This window comes from Leptosomus discolor, chromosome 3 (assembly GCF_034619465.1).
Source record: "Leptosomus discolor isolate bLepDis1 chromosome 3, bLepDis1.hap2, whole genome shotgun sequence".
NCBI lineage: Eukaryota > Metazoa > Chordata > Aves > Leptosomiformes > Leptosomidae > Leptosomus > Leptosomus discolor.
In genome coordinates, this window is record NC_141393.1 from 39,229,452 (window position 1) to 39,241,562 (window position 12,111).

Genomic DNA, 12,111 nt, shown 5'->3' on the forward strand with positions numbered 1-12,111 from the left:
GGTCTTGAGGTATGTGTTTGGTGGCCGAGTGACCCTGACAGCTGTGGAGCTACTTTAAGTTACCCCAGCTGAAAATTTTCCCCATTGGTTGACATTTAACTGCCCTGTTTTTTTCCAGGATTTATCAAGAAGTCAGACACTCAAGGTGACTCATCGCCAGCTAAGCAGGAGCCAGCAAGAGCTGTCACACTGTGCAGTACTCTGGCTGCCCAGGGGGGCTGTCAGTAGCGCAGAGTGACCGGATCCTCCCTTGCCTTATTAACTTGGGCATCAGGAGTGCCTTGCAGGGCACAAGTCAGGTTCGATAAACCCCTCCTGTGCACCAGAGGTGTGGATGATGAGGAGCCTCCCCCTCCATATCACAACGGGGCAACCTTCACACTAAGGCCACAGCAAAATTCAGCTACACCAGGGCATGTACAGAGCAGTCCAACTGGCTTGCGTGCAGCTACACCAGGATAAATAAGAAAATCCCTAATTATAATCACCTGTCAAATATCTTGCACCTTCCCCCACTCTCCTCCATTGCGTTTACAGCCTGTCTCTCTCCCTGTCAGCCTGTTCTTGATTTTCAATGGGTTCACAGTATATTTAGACTGAGGATAAAGCTTATGTGTGAGCAACTGAATTGGAGGCAGCAGACCAGTACCCCACACAGCCTGTGGGAGGAGGTGGCATGTGCTCCCAAAGGAGCTGAGAGCTGTGGTCAGCAGCAGATCCTCCACTGCCAGGCCCTGATAACGCACCCACATCTGTGTACAACAGGTATTTTACTCCATGGCCCCCTTTCCTTCTCCTCCTGGTCCCAAATGCCGGGCTTGGACCACATGCATTTCTCAGTAGAGGGCAGCAGGATGCACTTAGAGATGGACACAGCAGAGCCAGCTGGGCCAGAAGTCAGTCCCAAAACTCTCTGGAGCCCCGAAAACAAGAAACAGGACAATACACAGGCCTGGTTTGGATAATGCCACCACCACAGCCTGCACATGGAGCCAGGAAAGGAGCCGGCCCAGAGAAGCCCTGGCCAGATGGGCAAAGGGAGAGTTTTGCATTTGGAGTTAGGCCAAGGGGTCCAGGGCAGCACCGCCTGACATTAATGTGCTTGGCACAGCATTAAAAAGAGGAGCAAATGGGAAAGGAGGCCAAAGCAGCAGCCTTGATGTAGGACATGAAAGGAAACATTTGCTATCAGAAGATCAGAGACGAGGAGGAAACGCTGTAAAAAAAAAAAAAAAAAAGAATTGCTACAGTAGAGGGTTTGGCTGCCGAACAATGTCATGATGGGCAGAAATCTGGACAGAGTTGCTTCTCTCTCAAAGACATGCACACACACAAACCTGCCTTTCCCTGGCTTGTTCCAGAGAGGGGAGTTATGCAGGAAGGAAATGTGGGATGAAGCTGTGTTCAAACAACAGAGCCACTAAAAGAAAACTGAATTGAGTGCACAGGATGAATTTAACATTAACACTGACACAAATTTGTCACTGGGATCTCTGGAGTGAAAAAAAAAAAAGTGGAAATTACTCAGTGTGGGCAGGCAATCCTCTGTTTGAATAGTGGAAACAGCATTTTTAGGTTTACTGTAAGAGCCAGATTAGTCCAAGGGCACTGAAGGTAACGCTTATTTTGTGGGCCAGGGATCTTTCATTCCAGTGCAGGCTGGAGCAAGCGCCTGCTCCAAAGGCATCTTTTCAGATAAGTGGTTCAGTTCTTCTTAAATACTAGACATACTGTACGTGACACCATTAAATTATTATCCAAGCTGGTTTGCACTTTGTTAGAGAGAAAATAAACTGTGAATGGCTCATTGCTGCAGAAAGCAAGGGCCTGTACCGGCCATGATGCTGTTCATCTTCTCCCAAGGATCAAAGAAAAATCGTTGCAGAACCACACAAACCACCCAGAGTCACTACATCCACCATAGAAATGAAAGGGTCTGGAGGGGCACAGCAAAGATTTCATTAGCCATAATCATGCCACCTGCTTTAGGAAGGGAGCTGAAGAAGGCAACATCCAAATGGCACTGGGGAAATATGTTTCTGCAGATAAAGGGAAGTCACCATCACTGGTGGCTATGAGAAGGCTCTGGGGGAACTGTGGGATTTTAGACCTGGAAGTACCTGCATAGACAAGTGAAGTTCGGCAGGAGCCAAGAACTGGATAGAGACAGGCCCCAAACGTTGAACTGTGGGAGCAAGCAGTCACTGGTACAACACATTCTGGAACGTGGCTAGTTTTCAGTAACTTCAGATTTTAAAATTAGTATCTGATATTTTTAACTGAGCTGCTCTATTTCAAGCAAAAGTTTTGGGCCTGAAGCAGGGATTATTCAATGTGTTTAGATGGCGTGGCTTGTGCAAGAAGACAGCTTGGAGGAGGCACAGCTCTCTTCCAAGATTTTGTGATGATGCTGATGTCAGAAGAGAGGACTTTGGAACGACCCCTGCTATTGGTCATGCAGAAGGATGTGCAGCTCAAGCCCTGCACATCCTTCTGTCCCTGCAGCACAGGCAGAGGAAGAGCTGCTCCTGAGAGTAGGTCCATGCAGTGGTTCTGGCCTGCCACCACATCCCACCTGCAGTAACACCTCACTGAGCCCAAAGAAGGAGATGGTGGTGCAAGAGGCACCACAAAGCATCAGGCCCAGCCTGGGTGAGGTAGAAAGCAACACAGAGCAAACACACCTATTAAAAAATAGAGCACACCTTCTCTGATCTTTGGCAATTTGGCTCTGAAGAGCCAGCGTGAATTATTAGATGAAATAAACTGCCCCCATACCTGCCTCTTGTATTTAAAAATCACACAAACGCCAAGTGGGTTTCAGTTCCTTAGCCTGCATTCCCCATCTTTAGAAGTACGGGTCACATAGACACGATGAGAAAGACGAGAGGGGTGACAAGAAGGGACAGCAGCAGGCATCCCCAATGTGCTAGTTACACAGCACTCCTTTCCTTAGGGGGAAATACATCTTTCCTCTGGCTGCTCTCATGCCGTAGCCAAAGCTTGCCAAAGCCACATGGGGACTAGGGGACCTCTCCCTCTGAAAAGTGCTGTTTGGGAAACACCAACACCGAGGAGCTGATGGACACAGATCCAACAGTTCAGACCTGTTCCTGCTCAGGAGCTCCCTGCCTGCTGCAGTCTGGATATCTAAGCAAGACGATCTTCCAGGCCTCATTCTGCAGATGGGTGTCTCCAGTAGAAGGCTGTGGTCACAGTGGCCAATAAGCCCTTTTCATTCATAGCCTTCAATACTGGTTTAATCATAAGGGAGGGGCAGCTTGCATTGCCCCAGTGCTGTCCCCTTGGGACATTGAGAGCAATCTTGAGAAACCACTGACAGGGTGGTACAAAAGAGCTTCAGTCTGCAAAGCTGAGCTTGCTAAACACCAAGCAGTCCTTGGTCAGGCAGCAATTCTGTGACACAGCCCTGCCAGCAGCTGTGCTGTGGACAACCATGGTCAGCTCCTTCCCTACCCACCCATGGAGGGAAAGATCCCTCAAAAAAAGGCTTGGAGTTGGAGTACAGACAGGATTTGGCCCTGTGCAACATTTAAATATTTGGACTCCAGCTGTATTTGGACCTCTGAAACGCTCCCATGTTTCGAGATGGCTTCCCAGAGCAATTAGATGTTCCTACAGGTCTGTATGCTCTGCCTTTCCATCCCTGTTACCTGTAAACATTAGGCTGGAAACATTACCCAGGCAGAACAAGACAAGAGCACAACTAATTTGCCTGTGTTGTTAGGGAAATGGAGGCAGGACAGCAAGGCCCAGCCCTACAAGTGGTTGTCTTTCAGTACATAATTCTTAATTACATACTTAAGCAAAGCCTAGAGTAATCTAGTAAGTTAAGCGTGTAATTCCACTTTAACTGATGGGTAAGTCCCTAAAGCAAATGCTTAGGTCTACACAGGGCTGCTCCCTAACTCAGCCAAGACTTGCTGGGGAGCTGGAGAGGCCTCGCTCAGGTGCCACTGGGGATGCTTTAGCAAGGTACAGCACTGGTGTGCCAACAAAGCCATACCCCGAACTTGACAATCCCAAGTCACTGAGAGCGCAACTGTGGATGAGAATAATCCAGTTTTACTAGAAGAAGGGTGGATGGGGGGACAGATGCAGGTTGAGGAGGGCTGCCCAGCCTCATCCACACACCACAGCAGGCAGCCCTAAAGCCTCCCCAGCAACTCTGCACCCCTCCGTCTGCCAGCACGGCTCCAGCAGCCAGCCAGCTCACCACTTCTCACCCTGGCACAGCTGCAACGCAAGGAGTTTGTTGCACAGACCAGTCTACTTCTCAGTTTCACCATCTATAAAATTAGGTTAAAAATAGACATCTACCTTTAGAAAAATATCTGGAGAGCCTTAGCTGAGTGCTGTGCAAATAGACACTGTCGTCGTTAACAACCAGGTATGGTGAAAAAAAGAAATTGGGGGGCAGGGAGGGAATAAAACTGTGCTGAGCCTTTTGATGGGTCTGTTGCCTCGGGGAGGGGGGAGAATCTATTAGTCACATTTACTCTTTGAAAAATTTCCTCACCTCTGATCAGGCTAAAAACAAATTTAAAAAATCGGCAGGGAACACTGGGCAGGCAGTCTGCCTGTGGGTGCCTTTGAACCCATACCCCTCCCCAGGTGCCCAAGGACTGTCACCTTGCCCTGTGAGACAGGGGCAGAGCTCACATCTTGTCTCAGGCGCTCCAGGGGCAGCATAGTGGATGCAGGACCAGGCTGCCTTCCAGCCCAGGTCAGCTCCCTCCGCTGGCTTTTGCTTGCTAAGCTTGTGGGCTTGCTGCTCTCAGGGAGCCCCCATACTCGTAGCGTGAAGTTTTTCATTTCTGCCTTCAGTCATGAAGTCATGAAGCTGTGTATCAAGCGAAAATATGCTAGAAAGAGGAGAAAGCCAGCACCATGGCTTAATTAATCTTATAGGTCTCTGTCATGCAGCAGGAGGTAGCATAAACATGAGACCAAAGTCGTGGCACACTGAAGAAACATCACGCTTCTGCTGGTGCCAGTACAATGAAGAATGGATTGAATATAATGCTCAAGGGAAGAAGTGGAGGGAGGAAGGGGAAAGACATGAGGGTTTTCTGCCACTCTCAGGCACATAAAGGAGGCTCCAGGACAACAGGACCTGTTTAAAAGATTACAGCACTAATTGCACATCTGCCTTGTTCAGTAAGGAAGGTCCCCTGAGCCACAGACAGCACCTTCACCAAGGCACAGAGAGCTGCAGTGAATGGCCTGGCATGTGACAGTCAACCCTCCTCAAGCAGTTGTATCCCTCCTGCTCCTCTGCCTTCCAGGAGTGAAAACATCCCACTCAGCACTGAGTAATGTGCTGAAAAAAGACCCAGTGCAAACCACTCCTCCAATTCTCACAGCTGGTGCCTTCATGCCCCTGCCGGAGCTTAGCCAGAGGCACAGGGCAGACAGCTACAAGTGACCTTGCACGGTTTGAGCTGCATGCTAACAGCACCAAGGAATTCATCCACTGCAGAGGATGATTGTTCTGGGTATTGTGTAAGTGCAGAGAAACTACTTCTTGCCTTCTTACTGGTCTACGAAGGCTAGGCAAAGGGTGGGAACAATGAGGAATTATTCCCTTTTCCTGGGTACAACAGAGCAATGACATGATCTGTCTGTGATCACAGAGGGAGACTGCAACAGACCTTTTCTACCTCCTTAGCAAGTAAGGGAAAATTTCTTTCAAGAGCAGCATCAGTAATTTCTCCAAGGTCAATAGCCAGTTCAAACTAGACAGCACAAATGCTCATTGGCATTTCAGAGGTGAACAGCAAATAAACATTCATTGTTGAACAGATGCCCTCCTCTTCCTTGTGTTAGGTCTGCTTTCTTCTTAGGCAAAAAGATAAAAGAAAAAGGCATTGTTAATTAGCTTCCATTAAGGCATGTAATGTCACCTTGCCACGGCTGCCTACCCTCTAGGCAGGACTCTGGGTGAACATCCTGAAGCAACTTGCATGTGCTGGGTTTTATTCCAGCTGGATATAGTTTGGAGGGTGGAATCACTTTGAAAGAGACACATGAGGAGACAAGCAGCAGAGATGCATGAAGGAGGAAGCCAAATAAAACTGAGGAGCTGGGAGGGGGAGAAAGCATGCAGCAGGAAGGAGATGAGTCTGCCTATATCACTCAGTCAATGTGTGACTCGGTCAATCCACTCTGAGCATGACATTTCTCTTGGTAGAACATGTCCTCTCCCCAGTTTCTCCGCTCTAATGCACTGATGCTTTCATTTCAAAAGGTGACATGATTACAAGGGATGCTAAAAATACACATGGGCTTTCATTCTACTCCCACGTCTCTGGTGGAACAGAATTTCCAGCTTTCCTGTTAGCCAACAGACAGTGATTTAATCTGAAAGGCATTCAGGGGGGACAAGACCATTTCTTTCTTTTCATTATCTCCTTCCTTTATACAAAACTAACAACCAAGGCTCAAACTTACAGCCCAGTCTAGTTCTTTGGTTGACCACCAGTTAGCTCTTCCCCAGCCCAGCCAAAGGGAAGAGAGCCTTCCTCCTGCCCATCTTTCAATCTGCCAGTTCTTCAGCATGATTAAAGGTCTTGCCCAGCAGCACCCAAATTTCCCATGCTGTTGTCTACCTTAGCTACTCTCCGAGGTCCTCACAGCCCCTTCCTTGCCTTAAGACTGAGCATACAGCAAACACACAGAGCTGGGGTTCATCACACGTGCAGCAGCCAGATGCTGCTCCGAAACACAAGCCCTGCCAATTGCCTGCCACTCCTGGGAGGGCCTGGGGACCAGTGCGCAGCCTGGGTAAGTTGTCCTTCCAGAGGATACAGCTCATAGATGCATAGATCAGGTGCTCCAATACTCATCCTAGAGCAGAGATGAATGTCTAATCAGTATCTATTTCACAAAGCCAGCCTAGCATTTAAAACCAAAAGGTTTTAGATAACAAAGAGCTAATTAGACAAATATTAAACTTTTCTTGTTCCAAATGCTCAATGTACTTGCACGTTCTGCTAAAAAAAAAACCAAAACCCACAAACAACAGCCTATGGATGATATCAGACAGATTTTATGCAGGGGAGCTCTTCAAACTGATGGGAAAGTATTTAATAAAGTTACAGTTTATTCATATAACATTAAGTTATAACATAAACTCTCTCTAGCTTTATGCTTTTACCTCACATCTGAAACATTTTCTTTTTCTGCTACGGTTTGAAAGACGTATCCAAATACTAAGTTACAGTAATTCCTGCTTATGCATTAGGTATTTAAAATAGAAGCCTTAATTGCAAGTTGCAAATGCTATAAATGGCAGGCAATAAGTCTCAACAACAGAGGATCAAAAGGGAAGAAAAACCAGCAACATGGTTGTTTTTATCTAAAACGAGGACACATTAGTCTGGTACAAGACCTCTGTTGTTAGAGGGAGAACTTTACCTCAAGGGACAGATTCTATGAAACATTTCTGTATTAGGAAGATTAAGAAAATACAAACATTTCTACTCAGGAACATTGTCAGTATCCCAAAGCTCAGGGACTACATTGGCTCTTCATTGTCGTTTCAGAAGAAAATACCCGTATGCCTCCGATCGGTGCAGACAAAAGCGTGGAACTATTGAAAGATACTTTTAATAAGCACTCCAAAATTCCATAGAAGAAATGGATGACTGAAATATTTTAACCACATCTTTTGTGGTCCCCAAATTTTTTTATTTGCTTGGAATCAGACATTTACTCTTACACATCAGAAAACCCTTTTGAGGTCGATGTTTTGTGGCAGCATGCAAGCCTCACAACACTTCACAGCAAGGTTCGGTGGAGAGGACATCTTTATGTATAAAACACTCACTGTATGTTCTAGATACTGATCAGAGTATAAAATTCATATTAAAGGCTAATGAAGAGCATTTCTAAAAGCTCCAAAGACATCCTGCAGAGCTGCTGCCACAAGGTTGGTGCAGCCTGCACTCTCTCTGCCCCTGAACAGGCTGCCTGTCCATGGTGCAGGAGTCCTGCCAGCACCAAGCCACTGAGCTGCAGCACTTGTAAGAGACCAACAGCAACGCTGCCAGGCCCTCACTGCATTTTTTTTACATTTCTACAGAAACTTGAAGGAAACAGATGTTCTCTTTCCCCTGAGCAACCAGCAGTGCCCTGCCTTCCCAGCAGACACACTCACCCACTCTCACTGCCGTTGCTTACCCAGCCCGTCTGTGGCTCAGCAGCAAGCCAGCAGCTTCCCAAGTCAGCACTACTTCCTGACACGAAAACATCCGCAACATCAGGAGGAGCAAAAAGCTGGCAAATGGGGCCAGCAGCTACCGTGACACTTCTCCAGCTCAGCTTCTAATGGGATAATGAAGTGCAGTTTCAGGTAGTAACAGCTTGTTAGATATCACAGGCCTGAGGCCATGTACTCACAGGGAGAAAGTAGCTATTCTTGGTAAACAGATTTCACTTGGACTGGAAATTTTCAGTGTTTATTCACTGATTTGTTTCAAGAAAGCTGTTTTGGTGGCTTCCCTGACATTATTGATTCAATACTTTTGCTAATTATTTGGGACATGGTTGAGATTTGTCCAGCTGCTGCAGTTATCTGAGATCTACCAAACAAGAGTCACCAACTGGTAAATGCAGTTCTGTCAGAGAACTCATTGGATTACTTACACTGGAGCAAGGCTCACTGCCACGTATGGAAATGAGGGCTCTGCTGTCCCCTAAGGAGAGCCCAAATGCTCCTAGGTCTGTTCAAAGCTCTTCAAAGAGACACAGAGAGAGACAGAGATTGCCTTCAAAGTAACTGTGGTTTATTATTTATTTCTACCTTTTCCTTTTTTAGTAACAAAACAGTCATAATTAATAATCATGATTGTTTTTGAATGAATCTAATTGCAGTGCTCCCTAAAGCATAGCAACACTCCCTTCATGCCCAGCCAACCAAAACAGAAAAATCACATCCCGAAAACAGCAGCAAGAGACAGTGAACAAAACCTGGCCTCCCACAACTTGTGTCATTAGACCAGACAGATCTTTGAGACAAAAATCAGCTGGGAGACTAAGACTCTGGAAGACATTGCTGCCTTCCTACAAAAGCCAGACAGAGGTTTCCTGCAGCAGAAGTCTCCTTCATCCCTCCCTATGGCAAGGGATGTAGAGCTGGCAGTGCCGCAGTGGTTTTGAGGGTACTGGGCCAGCCCTCCCTAGGTGGAAAGCAAATTCACAACATCCTCCATGTCCTCTACAAAGGACAGCTGCACAGACAAGGGTGGAGTTTTTAAGCGATCTCTGCCAACACAAAGACTGGAAGACACCCTGTAGTTACTGGGTTTGACATATGAAGGGTGGAACGAAATTCCTTTGAGTTACATGTGAGGTTCCACTATATCATTTTATGGTCTCTTCCAGAGATAATATATATGATTTCCTGCTCCTTGAGTGACTTAGGGCAAAAAAAACCCAAACACAACCCCTCTATACATCATGTAATTACACTGATGCAACTGTTCCATACAGTCCCTGAGGTAGGTCCACTACAGAAAGTATACCAGAGACTGCTTTGAAAAGAATTTGCCAGAAAAATGAGTACGGATCTCTGGCCAAAATTTGCTACTGGAGAGCTCCTCACTTAGAGGTTAGCCTGCTACAGTTGCATCAGGATGAAAAACAAACCGAGAAGGGACATGCCACCTGCATTATATCACAGGCTCTAACAGAGGCACCCATTTCTTGTCATAGTAGTCAGGATGTGTCACAGCTCAGGAAGGCAAGGCATAGCAAAACTCAGTGTCCCAACAAAATCCCAGATAAAAGAGCATCCAAAGGTTCTTATCTGGGACATCAGCATCTTGTCTCCATTCTGACTGCCCAACAAACTCTTTTTCATTGCAAATTAATAGATCTGCATATAAGATCCAGGATTAGGTAAAGCCTTCAGGCACCAAGTCTAGCTGGCAACTACGGTGCCCCTTGTGGATACTTAGCTTGGATTTAGTTTACAACTATCAAAACTAGACAAATAGAGACATATTATCACAATATTTTAAGGTCTTCCAATGTAAGAGATGATTTTTGCCCAAAACCCCAGCAAAGCTCTCAGAGGACTTACCTGCGTCGTCTTCTTCCAAAACTTTCTGGGTTACATCTGCTATAAGCATTAAAATAATTAAAAAAGGAAAGAATCTCCTGTTACAGATAAACGTGTTTTGTTGGCCTTCAACAAAAGAGACCCAAACCCTCCAGCTGCATCACAATTTCTACCTACTCTAGAAAGCAAAGGCCCACCTGCCTTTTGAAACAGAAGTAATTCAGGCCAATGCATCTCAGCTGTACTTGCAAGGCATGTTAAAGGGGACTTCACTTCTAAAAGCTGCCAGGTTTCTTAAAGAGCAGGAATGATAGTAATTAACAGATGGAAAAAAGCTAGGAGGTCACTGAGCTCAGCCTGCTGCCAGGGCAGGATAGAGTCCCCAAAGAGAGGACATGTCAAGACTTCAACTGACACTACACTTGATCTTAGCCAAAAGGCCAAGAAGTGATAATGGGAAGGGGGACTGAGGATAAAAGCGACTGGCGGCTGCCTCTACGTGCTCTGCAGAAGAGATTCAGGCAAACTCTCTTTGTAATAATACTTAGAATTTATCACATTAGGCAGATGGCATTTGACTTGCTGCTCTTAATACATAATCCTGAAAGGTCTGTGCCAGTTCTCTACTGTAATAATAATGCTGGTTTGCATGTTACAAGAAACCTGAAGCAGCGTCAATAAAGTAGACTCACAGGGCCAGTTTGCTGACACACCGTTCATGCCCTTGCTGTACACAAGGTTATCTTTAATGGCAGAAAATATCTTTTTATTGCTCCCTGTTGACTTGGAGGAGACTAGAGATCCTCTGACCTTATTGCTCATACAATATGAGCTTTTGCTGAAGAATGGTCTAAGCAAAACTTTGTTTTTGAAGTAGGAAAGAGCTACTTTAGGTTATTTCATCCAGCAGACGCCCAAGACAGCCTACAGTATGACTTCCCCTTGTCCGTGCCATGATTTCCTTTGTCAGAAATGTAGCTTAGGTACACTGTCTCTGTAGTAGACAATGCTGGGATTGCAATTTCTCGCTAAATACCGGTGTGACAGAGTAAGATATTTGCTGATTTTTTAAATAATAATTTACTGAGATAATCTTTATTTAAGCTGTCAAGAAACCCAGCAGCTTTTCAAGAGAAAGAAGAAATAATAAATTTAAAAATTATGGCAATTTCAGAGCTGCCCTAATTTTTGAACTCATTCAGAGCCCATAACCCTGTCCCAGATGGTTCATGGAGAGAAGCTCAAGGGCACTAGCAGAGGAATACAGGCCCTTGCTATCGTTGCAAGCACCCATCTGAAGGTTTTGTCTTAATTTCCATGAAAGCCAAAAGTAGCATTCCCTGCCTGCTTCCTAAATGACAAAACTTCTTGGGATCCAGCTCACGCAAATCTAGCCTTATAAAGGCAAAGTGATCAAAATCCATCATCTAAGTGCCTTCCAAGATCAGTGGAAGGGAAGAAGCAGTGGAGCACAATTCAACACCCACCTTGGTAGACATTTACTTTCAAAGGAGGTGATGCACTGTCTACATGTGCCTCGATGTTAATGTTTGCCTAGACACTTGACTTCTGTGGAGCTACCATGTGTGTCGGTAGGAAAATGGATTCTCCTCTGTGTAACCTGGGCAGAAAATATCACTGCACAGAGGCAGTTCCTGCTAAGGCAATCACCCTCATCACTCAGAGGTGCCCCCTGCAAGTCCCCACCTTGGCAGGGCAGTGACTGCAAAGGGTCGCTATGCTCCAGCTCTCCATTGTGTGTGCACAGAAAGGGGAATGTGGTCTTTGGGACTGCCTAAATATATGTGTGTGTATGTCCCTCTATCTATTAAAATGCATACCCTCTAAAAACAGCTTTAACACAGGAAAGACAGGGAGGGTAGCGATAGGATGAGGGGAAACAGTTTCAAACTGAAAGAGGGCAGATTTAGATTAGATATTAAGAAGAAATTCTTTTCTGTGAGGGTGGTGAGACACTGGAAGAGGTTGCCCAGAGAAGCTGTGGCTGCCCCCTCCCTGGCAGT

At 46.0% G+C, this 12,111-nt stretch overlaps 1 pseudogene; it reads right to left on the reverse strand.

Annotated features, from left to right (window-relative positions):
* Positions 1-10,424: 10,424 nt before the first annotated feature.
* Positions 10,425-10,539, reverse strand: LOC147415816 (U2 spliceosomal RNA; annotated as a pseudogene).
* Positions 10,540-12,111: the final 1,572 nt, after the last annotated feature.